Source organism: Tachyglossus aculeatus, chromosome 21 (genome assembly GCF_015852505.1).
Source record: "Tachyglossus aculeatus isolate mTacAcu1 chromosome 21, mTacAcu1.pri, whole genome shotgun sequence".
In the NCBI taxonomy this organism is placed as follows: Eukaryota; Metazoa; Chordata; class Mammalia; order Monotremata; family Tachyglossidae; genus Tachyglossus; species Tachyglossus aculeatus.
Genome location: NC_052086.1, coordinates 34643368 through 34661097, shown reverse-complemented (window position 1 = coordinate 34661097; position 17730 = coordinate 34643368). Strand labels below are relative to the sequence as shown.

At 46.6% G+C, this 17730-nt stretch overlaps 1 protein-coding gene across 1 annotated transcript in view; it reads left to right on the top strand.

Annotated features, from left to right (window-relative positions):
• FBRSL1 (fibrosin like 1) overlaps positions 1–17730 on the top strand; it is an 809814-nt gene that overhangs the window by 606108 nt on the left and 185976 nt on the right.

Sequence of the window (17730 nt, the reverse complement as noted above, 5' to 3'; positions counted from 1 at the left end):
GCTTCATAACCCAATTCCAGGTGACTCCGTGGTGCTTGCAGTCTAAGGGAGAAAATGGAGCTGACCAACATACAGTCAGTGTGTTGTACATATGAGACATCACAGAGCACCTTGGGACTTGCAAGAGGGAACTTGTGGCTGGGGATGGGGATTGGGCTGTTGAGTTGGAGAATGGGCGAGGTTCCCAGGTAGAGCTGGGATTCTTGAACTGTGTGTTAAAGGGAGAGGATGATGGTATGTTTCTAGAATGAAGTTTTTTGTAAACTCTTTAAAAAAAAAGTTCTACTCGGGAGAAGACCAAAACCATTGCCCAACGTGAGATTTGGGGACTCTGCAGGGGGTGCGGTGGGGGGAGGGGGTCCTGTTCCTGGGTTTTTTTCCCTGCTCCCTATGGACCACCCTCCGTCCATCGGTTTGAATAACCAATCAATCAATTAATGGTATTTATTGAGTGCTTACTATGTGCAGAGTACTGTACTAAGCACTTGTGAGATTGTTATTATTATTATTATCATTATCATTATATTTGTCAAGCACTTATTCATTCAATCATATTTATTGAGCGCTTACTGTGTGCAGAGCAAACTTATTATGTGTCAAGCACTGTTTTAAGCACTGGGTTAGACACAGGCTAATCAGGTTGGACACAAGTACAGTACAACAGTGTTAGCAGACACGTTCTCTGCCCATAACGAGTTTACAATCTAGAAGGGCAGAGAGACATTAATATAAATAAATAATTTATAATATACAATGTGAAGATATGTACGTAAGTGAGTATCCCAGGACTTTGTCAGGACAAGCCATGGATCTGGGGCCCCATCTATCACCTAGTTTGGGAGGCCCCTTGACCTCTACTCTAGAGTTGTTATTCAGTGAATAAAACTATAAGCTCATTGTGGGCAGGGAACGTGTCATCCAACTCTATTACCCTGTACTCTCCCAAGCGCTTAGCACAGCGCTCTGCACACAGTAAGTGCTCAGTAGATATGATCAATTGATTGACAATCCATGCACTGGTCAGCATGGCGGGCTGAGAGGAGTCGGCCTCCTGCTCCACCTGGAAGTCCACGAAGGAGGCTGGGTCAGGCTGCGAGGGGGAGCCCACAGGTTGAGGTTCTTTGGGACTAGCTTTGTTCAAGGGAGAAATCAGACAGTGGAAGATTCGACCTCTGCAGAGAAGTGCATCTTTCCTTCCCAGCCCCATCTCTGTGTCTGGGTTCTGGAAATAGCCCATTATAATAATAATAATAATAATAATGGCATTTGTTAAGCACTTATTATGTGCAAAGCACTGTTCTAAGAGCTGAGGGGGATACAAGGTGATCAGGTTGTCCCACGGGGGGCTCACAGTCTTCATCCCCATTTTACAGATGAGGGAACTGAGGCACAGAGAAGTGAAGTGACTTGCCCAAAATCACACAGCTGACAATTGGCGGAGCCAGGTTTGAACCCATGATCACTGACTCCAAAGCCCAGGCTCTTTCCACTGAGCCACTTTCCTTCTCTATTATCGTCATTATCCTAGTCCACCTGAGTGGGAAAAGGTTCCCAGCATGACTTCTTTGAAGGGCTGTTCCTTCAGTGTGACTTAGAGGAGCAGTGTGGCCTAGTGGATAGAGCACAGATCTGGGAGTCAGAAAGTCATGGGTTCTAATCCTGGCTCTGCCACTTGTCCTCTGTGTGACCTTGGGCAAGTCACTTAACTTCTCTACGTCTCAGTTTCCCGATCTGTATAATATAATGGGGATTAAGACTGTGAGCCCTATGTGGTACAGGGACTATTTTCAAACCGATTATATTTTATCTACCCCAGTGCTTAGAACAGTGCCTGACACATAGTAAGCACTTAACAAATACCACAATTATCATGATTATTATTATTATTATTCCCCGTGCCTCTCAGGTTGTTAGCGGCGTCTCTTGGAGATTCCCACTTTGGGTTAGTATCCCTTTTCACAGCCTTGATTTTTCAATCTCCCTCTTTCATGTGGGGGAGAACACAAGCCGATGCCTCTCCCGTTGACTCAGCCCCCCGTAGGTGTGAAGGTTAAAGTCTTTCAGTTGAACTCAGCATTTGTGGGGCATTTGTGGCTCCCCCGCGCTCCCTCTGCAGCTGGTAACTGTGTGGGAAGGAGAATGTCAAGGATGCGGAATGATCTGTGGAGGAAGCAAGTTCCGTCCCGTGTGTTTGGGTGGGAAACAAGGGTCCTGTGTACTCCACTTGAGTCCTTCATTGTCTTTGGAAAGTTCCCTTCTCTGGTTAATTTTTCCCCACCCGAGAGTGTTAGACACAAAGGCTGCAGGTCGTAAGATTTTAGCAAGGACTACTTTGCCCTGAAATATTTTAGGACAGACACTCCCAAGTGGCCACCTCATTTGCATCTGTGGTTCTGAATGCCTCCTTGCATGCACGATTTTCTGGGAGCAGAACCATGCACTTGTGCTTGCAAATGTGAATTGGCTTGACAATACTGCTATTTTCATCTTTTCTGCTGCCCTTTGAGCCCAGTGTGAATGCACACACACACGTGCGCACACGCAAAAACGCACATACACGAGCATTTGTGCCCTGTGAGCCGAGCAGATGAGAGTGACTTCAACCCTCCGGCCTTAGGACTCAGGTTTGGAGCCCGGTTTTTGTATCCTGACACCTCCTCTTCTGATAAAGCTGCATTTGAGGTCCAGCAGGAACACGAGGAGCAGTTGGGAAGCAATTTTTTTAACACCCTCAATCTTAAAGATGACAGGGTTAATATATTTCCATGTGGCCCAATCAGAACAAGTAAAAGCAGTCATTTAGAAAACTGTTTAAAAGATCCGTCAGTCAAACCTCCGATGAAGTTGTAAGTGACATGTAGTTTTATTATACAGCTCTGCTATTAATGATTATCTAAATTACACTGGTAGACCCAGCTAGCGGCATTACATCTGAGACTGACGTTTGTTAGATTAGGTTTGACTTCACCTTGTAGTGAAGAAATTGAAATCTGAACAACATTGATTAGCTTTCAGAATGTGGGATCTGAGGTTACCTTCAGAGGAAGCTGCAGTGTGTTTGGTTGGGGTAACTTACTGTCCTCAGCAGCAAATGAAAGCCATTATGTGCCGTTCATACTGTTATTACAGACGTTTCCTCTATGTGACTCAACCTGCAGGCTGGGGGTGGGAGGGGGAGAGAGCAAGGAAACTCTTCTTTAAAAAACAAATTCCCAACTAATCATAATATTCTTTATATGGCTAGGAAGGAAAGAAGAATTATCCTCTCTGGGCCTGTGCCTGCTGACTGATCTGGGAAGGGCAAGAGGCAAGCCATCCATTGGGTTAAGTGGGTCTGTGGCATTAAGGTGGGATGCCTTTCTTGTCTCCTGGGAAAGCATTCACTGAGCAGTTCACATGCAAAACTCCCAAGAGGCCAAAGGGAGGCCTGGGGGCTTGAGATGCAGACATGCAGAGGGGGTTATCTTTGCCTTTCAAGCTTTAGCCCAGAGAAACTGGCAAAATGAATGTGGAGCTGTCTCTGTATGTGTGCATGTGTGTGTGTGTGTGTGTGTGTGTGTGTGTGCGCGCATGCATGCACAATATAACAGACATATCCCCTGCCCACAACAAGCTTACAATATAGATGGGGAGACAGACATTAATATAAATGAATAAAGTACAGGTATGTACATGAGTGCTGTGGGTCTGGGAGAGGGGGGGTGAATAAAGGGAGCAAGTCAGGGTGATGCAGAAGGGAGCTGAAGAAAAGGAAAAGAGGGCTTAGTCAGGGAAGTCCTCTTGGAGGTGATGTGCCTTCAATAAGGCTTTGAAGCCGGGGAGAGTAATTGTCTGTTGCATATGAGGAGGGAGGGCATTCCAGGCCAGAGTTAGGATGTGATGAGTGGTCAGTGGTGAGCTAGACAAGATCAAGATACAGTGAGAAGGTTGACATAAGAGGAGCAAAGTGTGCCAGCTGGGTTCTGTCAGGGAACTGGCAGGGGAGGGCTCACCTCCAAGAATGATTTCTCCCTGGAAGGATGAAGTTGAACTGATGGGAGAGTGCCATTTTGGAGGTGTGAATGGCTGAGGTGACCTCTCCCTTTAGGTTCTGCCTTGGCTGTTGTAAAGGAAATGGGATAACAGGAAATAGGGAGGTCCATTTGGGACAAGGTCTGTGTCAGACCTGATCCTCTTGGATCTACTCCAGAGCTTAGTACAGTTCTTGGCACATGGTAAGCATTTAACGAATACCGCAAGTATTATCATTGCTTTTATTGTTGTTGGTAGTAATAGTAGTAGTAGCATTAACAGGCCATGCTTTGGGCCTGTGGGGCTTTTTCAACCTGGAATTTGTCTCAACAGCAGTGGAAGTAAGATCAATCAATCAATCAATAGTATTTATTGAGCACTTACCATGTGCAGAACACTGTATTAAGTGCTTGGGAGAGTACAGCACAACAATATAACAGACAGATTCCCTGCCCACAACGAGTTTACAGTCTAGAAGGGGAGACAGACATTAATATAAATAAATAAATTACAGATACATACATAAGTAATGTGGGGGTGAGGATGGTGAATATAGGGAACAAGTCAGGGCAATGCAGAAAGGAGTGAGGAAAGAAGAAATGACGGTTTTGTCAGGGAAGGCTTGGAGGAGATGTGCCCTAATGAGGCTTTGAAGGCGGGAGAGTAATTTTCTGTCAGATATGAAAAGGGAATTCATTCCAGGCCAGAGGCAGGAGGTGGGTGAGAGGTCGGCTGAAAGATAAATGAGATCGAACAGTGAGTAGGTCGGCATTAGAGAAGCAAACTGGGTGGGCTGGGTTGTAGTAAGAGAGTAGCGAGTTGAGGAAGGAGGGGGCAAGGTGTTTGAGTAGTCTAAAGCTGATGTAAGAACAATGGGTTGGTTGATTTTTTTGCACAGTCTGCCTCCTGTCAGTCTTTTTACCCTCTCAGTCCCTCCTCCAGTTACACTCCTCCTCTCATCACATGAATTCTTCAAACCAGACTTGCAAGTACATTCAATAACCTTTAAATCCTTTCCCCAGGCCATCCTTTTGAGACTAGGGTCCCAGCAATGAGCCTGATGAAGAAGATAATGCAATTGCATGAGCATTCTTCCTCGCCCACAGTTTGTTTTTCTTTCCATTCCTATGTCTCTGGGCCTGTGCTTATCTGCATGGCTGCTTTAAAGTTCCACTTTTTCCGCTTCATGAGTTGGAATGAATATTACCTCCTTTACCTTTCTGAGAAGCCAGGCTGTTTTCATGCTTCTCTCTCTGTAGAGCTCTAATAATAATAATCGCGGCCTTTGGTAAGCACTTACTATGTGCCAAGGCCTGTATTAAGCGATGGGGTAGGTGCAAGATAATCAGGCTCACAGTCTAAGAAGAAGGAAGAACAAGCAGGTCTCCAAGGGGATCATATGCAGGGGAGTTTGTGAGGACAGGGGAGGGAGGTGAGACTCAAAGCAACAAAAGGAAATCTCAGGCCTTTGCGCACTTGTGTGTGTGTGTGTGTGTGTGTGTGTGTGTGTGTGTGTGTGTGTGTGTGTGTGTGTGTGTCGGGAAGGAGGCAGGTTGAGAGGATGTCTTTTTCTCCCTCTCTCAGCCCCGCCCCCACGAAAATGTATTATTATGTTCCACGGCAGTAGCTGTGATGTGAGGCTCACGGACCATAAACATGGTTACTGAAAATATATACTTCCTTTAATAGCAACAACAGCATTAACAGATAGCAATTACCCTTCATTTTCAGGAACTATAAAGTCCCCATTAATTCAAGATTTATGTAGTTATAGCATTTAGCCCAGGAATAACACCACAGAGAATTGGTTTATACACATGTAATGAGAGAGCTTATGGCATACTTTAGTGAACATTAACATAATAGAGTAATATAAACCATCAACAGTTCCACTTATTGTCTCTTACCTGCGTTAGCATGACTATGAAAAGCGGCTAGCAGCTTGGTAATGTGCTCTCTTAAATGATGTTCCACATAGAGCCAAAAGTCAAATCGCGTAAAACAAGGGGGTGACTAATCCCCATTCATTACAGCAGTATGGTCTCCAAAATGTTGTTTTGATTTTTTTTTTTAATAACAACGTTCTAAGCTGTAAGGGGGTAAAGTGCCACTCCTTTCAGAGTAATTCTGCATTCATGTTCTTTCAGTCTCAGGCTTCCCTCTGCTGTGTGCAAAATTATGGGTTGTCAGTTTAATTGTATGGACCGGAGTGTAGGCTCGCTCTCCAAATCAAGGGTTACATATCAGGCATTTCTTCATTTAATACAACACTAAGGAAGAAGGAGAGAAGATGACATTGTATTTCTGATTTAATTAACTGTTCACTGGGGTGTTTGTGCTGTGCTGTTTGGTTTCGTGCTCCAGCACAAGAAGGTTGGGGGATGTAGTCAACACGGGATTAGGGGAAGAGAGCCAAGCCAGGCCAGGCCCTGCAAACTAGATGCTCCCCAGTGCCCCCTGCCCCCGTGCCCCGTGCCAAGGGGATCTCTGAGGACTGGGGTTGGAAGCCCCTCCTATCTCTGCCCAAGGAATCCCCACTGTATCTTGCCTCCTGAGAAGCAACGTGGCCTAATGGCAAGAGCACAGCCTGGGAGTCAGAGCACCTAGGGTTTAAACCCAGCTCTCTCACTTGCCTTCTCTGCAACCTTGGGCAAGCCATTTCATTTCTCTGTGCCTCAGTTTCCTCATCTGTAAAATGGGGATTCAGCACCTGTTTTCACTCCTGCTAAGGTATGAGCCCCATATTCATTCATTCATTCAATCATATTTATTGAGAGCTTACTGTGTGCAGAGCACTGTACTAAGCACTTATATGAGACAGGGACTGTGTCTGTCTTGATTATCTTGCATCTACCCCAAGGCTTAGTAGTTTTTGGCATGTAGTAAGCACTTAGCAAGCCATTACTAATATTATCATTATTTTATTATTAATAGTAGAAGTGGTAGTAATGGTAGTAGTAGTACTTTGTCACTTCTCAGAGAGATTGGGGAATAGGGTTTGGATTACTAGGGATGATGAGAAATGAACAGACCTAAAGCTCATACACCCACTCCATCCTATTTTCAAAGGTGGGGGGTGGTCATCTGGATTGGAGTTTGACCATGGCCCCACCTCCCACTAGAAATGTCCCCAGGTCTCCCACATAACCTGGTTTACTTCTGCCCTAGACTCACTGCCTGAAAAAATCATTGTGATATTTTTCTAGGGGCTTACTATATGTCAAACACTGTATTAAATACTGGCGTAGATACAAGTTAATCAGATAGGATAGTCTCTGTCCCTCATGGAGTTCAAAGTCTAAGCAGGAGGGAATTGGATTCCCATTTTGAAGGTAAGGAAACAAGCCCAGAGAAGTGAAGTGACATTATAATTATTATTATGGTATTTGTAAAACACTTATTATGTGCCAGGCACTGTACCAAGCGCTGCCCTTGGTCATGTAACAGATAAGGGTGGAGCCAGGATTAGAGCCCAAGTCTTTTTCTCACTCCCAGGCCTGTGCTCTTTGTACTAAACTGTGCTGCTTCTCTGCCTCACCACAAATCCCCCAATTCCCTGAGATTGAAGCTTGTGAATATTGACTCACCCCATCGCTCCTTGGCTGGACAGTTGGCTAGCTGGACAGCTTTGGGACCTGGGGTATCAGGAGGAAGGGCACTGGCCCATTGTTTTTGCTGGATACAGCCCCACCACAACCCAAGAGGTCACAACATGACTGTTCTGCCTCAAGGAGCAAGTTACCCCTCCGATCCCCATTCCCCACACTCCTCCTCCCTTTCCACTCTTCTCAAACAAGTTCTCTGGATTTCCTACACCTTTTAAATCAGCAGGCTCCCATGGATTAAAAGTTGAGAACCCAGAGATGTTAATTGGTGAAGAGTTAAAAACCTGACATCTCTTTAATAATGTCTGGATAGAGGTGGTTAGTCCCGTTAATTGAAGTAAGCCTGTGTGCAGCAGAGAAGCTGGAGCATCATTATTAAAGAAGATCTGCCAATAAAGGTTGTCAAAATGTTGCATTTGGAGGCACCTTCTGTCCCAGGGAAGTGTACGTACTTGTCTGTGGTCAGGGACGAGCTTCAGGAGGGCCCTGGGTGGAGGTAGGGAGCCTGGGCTCCCAGGGCTGAGCTCCAGGTGTGTCAGGACCACCCAGGGGCAAGGGTGGGGAGACTGAGATGCCTGGGATGAGCTCCAGGTGGGCCATGGTCTAGGGTGGGAAGTCTGAGCTTCCATCGGCATGCTCCAGGTGGGCCCTGCGTGAGGGTGGGGAGCCTGGGCTGCCAAAGACAAGCTCCAGGTGGGTTCTGGGTGAGGGTGGGGAGCCTGAGATGCCAAGGACAAGTTCCAGGCGGGCCCTAGGCAAGGATGGGAAGCCTGAGATGCCAGGGATAAGCTCCAGGTGGGTCCTGGGTGAGAGTGAGGAGTCTGAGACACCAGAGACGAGCTCCAGTTGGGTCCTGGTTGAGGGTGAGGAACCTGAGCTTCCAGGGACAAGCTCCAGGTGGGCCCTGGGCGAGGGTAGGGAGGATGAGCTTCCAGGGATGAGCTCTAGATGGGTCCTGGGTGAGGGTGGGGTGACTGAGCTTCCAGGGATGAGCTCCAGTCAGGCCCTGGACTAGGGTAGGGAGCCTGAGCTTCGAGGGATGAGCTCCAGGTGGGCTCTGGGGGAGGATGAGGAGCCTGAGATGCCAGGGAGGTGCTCCAGGTGGATCCTCGGCAAGGATGGGGAGCCTGAGATGCCAGCGATGAGCTCCAGATATATCCTGGGTGAGGGTGGGGAGCCTGGGCTGCTGGGGACAAGCTCCAGAATAGCCTTGGGGGGGGAACCAAAGGCAGCGGTTATCAGGTGCCGAGAGGGGATCTTTGTAGGATTTTGCAGGCCAAATGGAGAGGGGAGGGAGCTCCAGGGAGAGTAGTTGGGGCTGGGAGGGATCGGGAGAGGGGATGTGGAACAAGGGGGCATTACACTTGGCCAGAGCAGCTACCCCCAGAGGCCTGGCCCAAGAATCAGCCTGAGCCATGGTCCTCAGCCAAAGGTACCAAGCTAGAGTAGAGGAAGAGTGCAGGTCACCCCGAAGAGATACAATGTAGTGGAGCAATGAGTTCAAACTCCAGCCCCAAATATCTTATGCCAGAGAACAGAGATAACCACCCAAGTCTCTGCCTCAAGCCCCAATCACATGTAGCCCGTGGAGGACAGAGATCTACCCTCTAAGTCACTCAGCTGTGTAGGTCGTCTTTGTTTCTTCATGGTATTTGTTAAGTGCTTTCTATGTGCCAGGCACTGTATTAAGCACTGTGATAGATACAAGATAATCAGTTTGGGAACAATCCATGTCTCATATGGGGCTCACAGTCTTCATCCCCATTTTACAGATGAGGTAACTGAGGCACAGAGACGTGAAGTAACTTGCCCAAGCTCACACAGCAGACAAGTGGCAGAGTCGGGATTTAGAACCCAGGTGCTTCTGACTCCCAGGTCTGTGCTCTTTCCAGAAGGCCACACTGCTTCTCTAGGTCTTGGAGAGAGCTTCTGATTGAGGGAAGAATAGCCATTGGTTCTATGTTATTCTCACAGAGAGGGTCAGGTCCCGCTCTAGTTCTTCTCTGGCTTGGGAGTCAGTGTGGCCTAGTGAAAAGAGCATGGTGTTGGGAGAGACCTGGGCTCTATACCACTCTGTCACTAGTCTGCTATGTGACTTCAGGCAGTCAGCTTCTCTGTAATATGGAAATAATAATTCAACCCCACCGACCTCAATGGACTCAATCAGTGGTATTTGTTGAGCCCTTACTGTATGCAGAGCACTGTCACACTTCACTCTAGTACAGACCTACTCACTGTGCCTCCCTCTGCACTCTTTCACCATGATGGCAGACTAGGTCAAGGGGATCCCAGCTGGACTTCTGCCCTTCCTTCTTCCAACTTCTTTTATCCCCCATCCCTCATCATTCATTCATTCATTCAATCATATTTATTGAGCGGTTACTGTGTGCAGAGCACTGTATTAAGCACTTGGGAAGTACAAGTTGGCAACATATAGAGACGGTCCCTACCCAACAACGGACTCCATGCTGACCTTCAGCCTGATTCACTTTGGGGAGGGGCGGGGGGGGGGGGGTTCACCTTGTTCCCGCTACTTTCCTTGACCCTACTCCTTACTGCTACATTTTTCTCTGTCAGACCCCCAAATGCAAATGAAAAAAATTCCTTCCAATGAGCAAAGCTCTGTTCATTTGTCTCATTTCCCATTCTTTCTTAGTTTGGGAGGAAACATTCTGCATTGTCTTGTCTGTATTTTGTCTTTATATTTGATCTATTCTTAAGGCAGACACTTTATCCTCTACTCCAGGCACTTAATAAATAGTATCTGGATCCTGGGTATAAAATTTTGTTCTGCATATGTCTAGAAAAATAGCAGAATGATATAAATCCACTCTCTGGACTTTGGGGATGGTGCAGGGGAGGGGAATATATTCCACACTCACCAAGTCTAGAAAAATGGTTTCTGTTCATTTTCCTTGTCTGAGAGTTTGCGGGCTATAAATATGAAATATAAACCCATGCCCTTGGGGACTTGAGAAAACTTGAATTGGGAGCATCAAATTTATTGTGTTTGGGGTGATGTTTCCGACCCGAGCAAGCTCATTTCAAGGGAGGACTTGCTTGCTTCTCTGCCCCTCTGCCCACCTTTCTCCCTCCCCCGCCCCCCTGGTCTGAGAGCAGCTGTTGAGGGAGCAGACAGTCAGTGGGGATGGGGTAGGTCATTGGATCAATAATCTGCATCTTACAAACAAATGTCACTAAATACAGCTCCGCATGATAAAGAGGGGCCATTACTGATGGCCTGGTCGATAAGACATGTTTGGAAACGTCCATAGTTTCTATTTATATGACAAACCTGGGCCATTACCATCTATTGTGTCAACTCCCTTTCACCTCAGCCAGAAGTTGGAGACTCTGCTGCTGTGGAAGCAGGGGGAAAACAGAAGACTAAAGAACTGTGTGCTGAGAGGAAGATGCTGGCTGATATTCAGAACCCACCCTTGAAACCCAGCCTCCCAGATGGAACCAAAATACAGTCACCAGTTCGCCTCTTGCAATCTCCCTCTCCCTCTCCCCGCCACATCCCCACCCCCGGACCTGATGAAGGGGATAAAAGGGGAAGAAAAAACTGGAGACAGGATGGTTTTCATCACCTTGCTCCTTATGTGGTGGAATTTATCCAGGTGAATCCTCCCTGCAGCAGTTTGGGTGGGTAAACTGTTGGAGAGGAGAATTTACTGTCACTCACCAGCTGCTGTTTCCACTGTTTTCCTTTGGTTTATGAGATCAGTAAGAAGCTCTCGCTAGAATTACGACACCCTTGCACTCGCTCATGGATCAAGCGTTTTTCGGAGAGTTCCGCCAAGAAAATGTAACGGGTAAAGAAAAGAGCTTTAACGACTCCCAATATTACTTTAATGGAGGGCAGAATACAAAGGAGTTTGCCAGCCAGGCTGATGCCCACAGATGGCATCCACTGGCCAGGCCCGAAATGTAGATTTTGGGAAAGGTCTCCTGCTTTCCTTCCTCCTGACTTGGAGGCGATTTTCTTTCTCTGTTGGCATGGGGTTTTTATTAGAAGCTTTCCCCTTTCTTCTCCTTGGGGAATAACAGCTTCTCTTTGCACTGAGAAGCAGCATGGCCTAGTGGAAAGGGTCTGGGCTTGGGAGGCAGAGGACCTTATAGACTGTCATCTTGTTGTGGGCAGGGAATGTGTCTGGTTCTATTGTTATATTGTACTCTCCCAAGCATAGGGACCATCTCTATATGCTGCCGACTTGTACTTCCCAAGCACTTAGTACAGTGTTCTGCGCACAGTAAGTGCTCTATAAATACGATTGAATGAATGAGTGAACTAGTACAGTGCTGCGCACACAGTAAGTGCTCAATAAATACGATTGACCGACCAACCTGGGTTCTAATCCCAGTTCTGCCCCCTGCCTGCTGTGTGACCGGGGGCAAAATGCCTCACTTCTCAGGGCCTCAGCATCCTCATCTCTGGGCCTCAGTTTCCTCATCTGCAAAATGAGTATTAAATCCTACTGCCTCCTTCTTAGACTGTAAGCCTCTTGTTGCACGGGGACTGTTTCCAACCTGAATATCTCATATCTACCCCAGCACTTAGTACAGTGCTTGGCATATAGTGAGCACTTAAATACCATAAAAAATACCCGTTCCCTCTCTTCCTTAGTCTGTGAACCCCTTGAGGGAAAGGGACTGTCCAACCTGACAATTATCCTGTATCTACCCTAGCACGTAGTACAGTGCTTAGCACATAGTAGTGCTTTACAAATATTGTTATTATCATTATCATCATTATGATCGTTATTCTTATTTGGTCTGGGAGAAACTGAGAAGATCAGTCCTTCCACATCTTCCCTGAGAGCTCTCCCCTCAGCTACAAATCCCCCTTGCCCTATCTCACACCTGCAAAGAGGTCAGTCGGGGAAATCTTTCCCGAAATCTTTGGCAGCAGCCGACTTCATTTGTGGTTTACTGCTCCTGACAGTTTATTGGGGGAAGCAAGGCTCGCCCTTCATCTCCAATAATAAACATCCCACCCGCCGACACTTTGACAGACTTAATGGTTTTTTATACAAAAATGGACAGACTTAATGTTTCGACTGTAGTGATCATCTGTCCTGATCTCTTTAATGAAATTAGATTAAGTGCACCTGGGAAAATGCTGAGACGGCACATTGCCTTCATCACCTCCTTTAATTTAAAACCAATTTGCGGGGAAAATATTCTCTGAAGCTGAGGGATGCAGAGAGAGGAGGGAGTCAGAGGAGGAGGGGAAGGAGGGGAAAAGTGAAGGGAGGGGAGGGGATTTTTGAAATCTATGTGGATAGCTGCTGGCAGTTTTAATTCCTTTCCCCGCTGACTGTGTGAAACATTAACAGCCTTAAAGAACTGAGAGTTTAAAGACTTACTCTTCCTAACCCTCCTTTCCGCCTTTCTTCGGGAGAGAAGGAGCACAAACAAAAATCTTTAAAGTCAAGATCACACTCAAGGACAACAGCCTGTGCTTTCTGGGGCTTTTAGCAAAGTGTCCTGGAACTTGAGACCTCAAAGAATTTGTGCTACTTGTGTTACGCTTGTAACGTGCCAAGCACTGTACTAAACATTGGGGTAGATACAAGGTAATCAGGTTGGACACAGTCTCTCTCTCTCACATGGGGCTCACCGTCTAAGGGAAAGGCAGATCAGGTAATAATAATGATGATGTTATTTGTTAAGCACTTACTATGTGCCAAGCACTGTACTACTCACTGGGGTGGATACAAACAAAACGGGTTGGACACAGCCCCTTGTCCTATGTGGGGTTCACAGTCTTAATCCCCATTTTACAGATGAGGTCACTGAGGTCCAAAGAAGTGAAGCGACTTGCCCATGGACATACAACAGACAAGTGGCGGAGCAGGGATTAGAACCCATGACCTTCTGACTCCCAGGCACATGATCTATCCAATACACGATGCTGCTTCTAATAATAACAATAAAAATGATTATGGTTAAGCATTATATGCCAGGCACTCTACTAAATACACGGATATACAGGATAATCAATCAATCAATGATATTTATTGAAGATCTACTTTATGAAGAGCACTGTACTAAGCACTTGCAAGAGTACAATATAACAGAATTGTTAGACCCATTCCCTGCCTGCAGGGAGTTTACAGTCTAGAGGGGGAGATGATCAGGTTGGACAGAATCCCACCCCATATAAATAAATAATGATGGCATTTATTAAGCGCTTCCTATGTGCAGAGCACTGTTCTAAGCGTTGGGGAGGTTACAAGGTGATCATGTTGTCCCAAGGGGGGCTCACAGTCTTAATCCCCATTTTACAGATGAGGTAACTGAGGCTCAGAGAAGTTAAGTGACTTGCCCAAGGTCACACAGCAGACATGTGGTGGAGTCGGGATTCAAACCCATGACCTCTGACTCCAAAGCCCGGGCTTTTTCCATCAAGTCACGCTGCTTCTTGTAAAAATAATAATGGCATTTATTAAGCGCTTACTATGTGCAAAGCACTGTTCTAAGTGCTGGGGAGTTTACAAGGTGATCAGGTTGTCCCACCAGGGCTCACAGTCTTAATCCCCATTTTCCAGATGAGGTAACTGAGGCACAGAGAAGTGAAGTGACTTGCCCAAAATCACACAGCTGACAATTGGCGGAGCTGGGATTTGCACCCATGACCTCTGACTCCAAAGCCCAGGTTCTTTCCACTGAGCCACGCTGCTTCTCACAGTCTAAATAAACATTTAATACCCATTTTACAAATAAGAAAACTGAGGCCTAGTGACGAAACTTGCCAAAGGTACCATAGCAGGCAAGTGATGTTGCCAAGATGAGAACCCAGGTCTCTTGACTCCCGGGCCCATGGTCTTTTTGTTAATCCACACTCCTTTTTTTTTATCGTATTTGCTAAGCACATACTGTGTGCCAGGCATTATACTAAGCCCTGGGGTAGATACTAGATAATTGGGTTGAACACAATCCCTGTCCCACATAGGACTCACAGTCTTAATCCCCATTTTACAGATGAGGTAACTGAGGCACAGAGAAGTGAAGTGACTTGCCTGCGGTCACACAGCAGACAAGAGGCAGAGCCAGGATTATTTCCAGGTCCCGTCACACCCTGGACTATGCTCTGTTCACTAAGTCATGCTGCTTCTTGGATAGGGATGGGCAAAAAAGTCATTTTGACTGGTCACTATTTGTGTCTGATCAGAGTGGAGGTGATTTTTCTAGACTGTGAGCCCACTGTTGGGTAGGGACCGTCTCTATATGTTGCCAACTTGTACTTCCCAAGCGCTTAGTACAGTGCTCTGCACACAGTAAGCACTCAATAAATACGATTGAATGAATGAATGAATTTTGCCTGGTCCCTTGTCCCTGGGTATAATCAATAATCATAAAAATAATAGTAATCAGAATATTCAGTGCTTACCAGGTAGCCAGCATTGTGCTAAACTCTGTGGTAGATACAGTATAAGCACACCGGACACAGTCTGAACAGTACTGTCTTGTGGTTAGCGGGCTAACTCATGATGTCCAGTGTAATCCCCTCCCCCACACTCAAGTAACCTCTAGCAGGTGATTAGAACTGTTTCTTTGCTTCTTATTGACTGGAGACCAAAACTTGTCTCTTTAATTAAAAATGGATGAATCCGAGGTGTAAATGGAATGTCTTTCCTGTGAAGGATGAGCCTCCGTCCGCTGGAAACGCCTTCGTAATTAACTCACCGTTTCTTCCACTTAGACGCCGCCGTCAGGAGAAACTCCCTTGGTTGGGGGAGAGCGGGCTCTGAGAAACAGCCTGGCATTTGGTCTACGTGGCTCTTATATTGGCTCGGGAGCAGGCAGTGAGTCAGAAGGACCAGGGTTCTTATCCTCGCTCTGCCACTTATCTACTGTGTGACTGTCGGCAAGTCACTGCACTTCTCTGGGCCTCAGTTACCTCATAATAATAATAATGATGATAGCATTTATTAAGCGCTTACTATGTGCAAAGCACTGTTCTAAGCACTAGGGAGGTTACACTGTGATCAGGTTGTCCCACGGGGGGCTCACAGTCTTAATCCCCATTTTACAGATGAGGGAACTGAGGCACAGAGAAGTTAAGTGACTTGCCCAAAGTCACACAGCTGACAATTGGCGGAGTCAGGATTTGAACCTATGACCACTGACTCCAAAGCCCGTGCTCTTTCCACTGAGCCACGGTGCATCTGTAAAATGGGGATTAAGAATGTGAGCCTCATGTGGAACAGGGACCGTGTCCAACCTGATTAGCTTGTGTCTACCCCAGTGCTTACAACACTACTTGTTACATAGTAAGTGCTTAACAAATACCACCATTATTATTATTATTATTATTATTATTATTATTCAGGGCCAAACTGCTGAGCATGTTTCCTGCTGATCTGGTGCTTTCAGTCTCACTTCTGGTTATTCAGCTCTTGTCCCCTTAGGCATCCTACATGCACTGCCCACCTCACATGTGTCCACCGAGAAGCAAGAGCCAGCTAAGTTGGTGACCACTCAGAGCACTCTCCCCCGAGCCCACAAAATGCCCAACCTCCAATCCCCAAGGCCATTGCTCTAGCCTTAGGAGGCTTCAGACATCTGTGTCCTCTAGAAGACAGAAGGGTCATTCTCCAAGGCATCCGTGTTGGAGGGGGAATTCAGGAGGATTCCAAATGAAGGGGCAGCCCCGTTGCCAGCCCATCACTGCTCCTGTGGTGTGAGAATGCCAGGAAAAACCCGAGTGTCCATGTCCCAAGCTGGAAGGATATTAAAGTTCCTTTTCCTCTAGACTGTAAACTCATTGTGGGCAGAGAATGTGTCTGTTAATCCCAAGCAATTAGTACAGTGCTGTGCTCACAGTAAGTGCTCAATAAATAGGATTGATTGATGGATAGAGCTGGTGAGCCATTTGGTGATCTAGCCACCTGTGAGTTGTCCCTGTGTGGCAGGTCTCAGGATGAGCTGGCTATGGGCTTGGATCTAACTGCAAAACCTGGGTGAGGGGCTTCCTGCCCAGCCTGACCCTTTGACTCCCCAGCCCAAAGCCAGCTACAGGGGTCAATAGGCTTGTTCAAAGCTCAACCCAGTTGATGGGATTTCATGACCACCTACTTAATCCATCTATTCATCAATCAACCAGTCATGTTTATTGAGCACCTACTGTGCAAAATGGTTAGTATACACAGTCCCTGCCCTCAAGGAGCTTACATTCTTTCACCCCAGAAGACTCCTCCCTCTTTTTATTTAAGGGAAGCAAAGAAGCAATGCCAGGATAAGAGAGGGAATGACTGATGAGAAGCAGCGTTGCCTAGTGGAAAGAGCACAGGCCTGGGAGTTAGAGGACCCAGGTTCTGATCCCAGCTCCGCTACTTCTCTGTTATGTGTCCTTGGGCAAGTCACCTAACTTCTCTGTGCCCCAGTTACCTCATCTGTAAAATGGAGGTTAAGACTGTGAGGCCCATGTGGGACACAGACTGTGCCCAACCTTATTATCTTGTATTCATTCGTTCATTCATTCAATCACATTTATTGAGCGCTTACTGTGTGCAGAGCACTGTGTTAAGTGCTTGGAAAGTACAATTAGGCAACAGATAGAGACGGTCCCTATCGAGACGGTCCCTATCCAACAATGGGCTCACAGTCTAGAGGTGGGAGACAGACAACAAAACAAAACAAGTAGACAAGCATCAATAGCATCAAAATAAATTGAATTATAGATATGTAAACATCATTAATAAAATAAATAGAATAATAAATATGTATAAATATACACAAGTGCTGTGGGGCGGAGAAGCGGGTAGGGCAGAGGGAAGGAGTAGGGGTGATGGGGAGGGGAGGAGGAGGGCTCAGTCTGGGAAGGCCTCCTGGAGGAGGTGAGCTCGCAGTAGGGCTTTGAAGGGAGGAAGAGAGTTAGTTTGGCGGATGTGAGGAGGGAGGACATTCCAGGCCAGAGGTAGGAAGTGAGCCAGGGGTCAACGGTGGGACAGGCGAGAATGAGGCACACTATCCATTCCAGTGCTTAGTATAGTGCTTGGCACATAGTAAGTGCTTAAATACCATAAAAAAATTAACTAGGGCTTGATGACAACAAGAATCAGAATGGCAAAGTAACTGCAAGCCAGTTTCCCTCTCCCCCCAC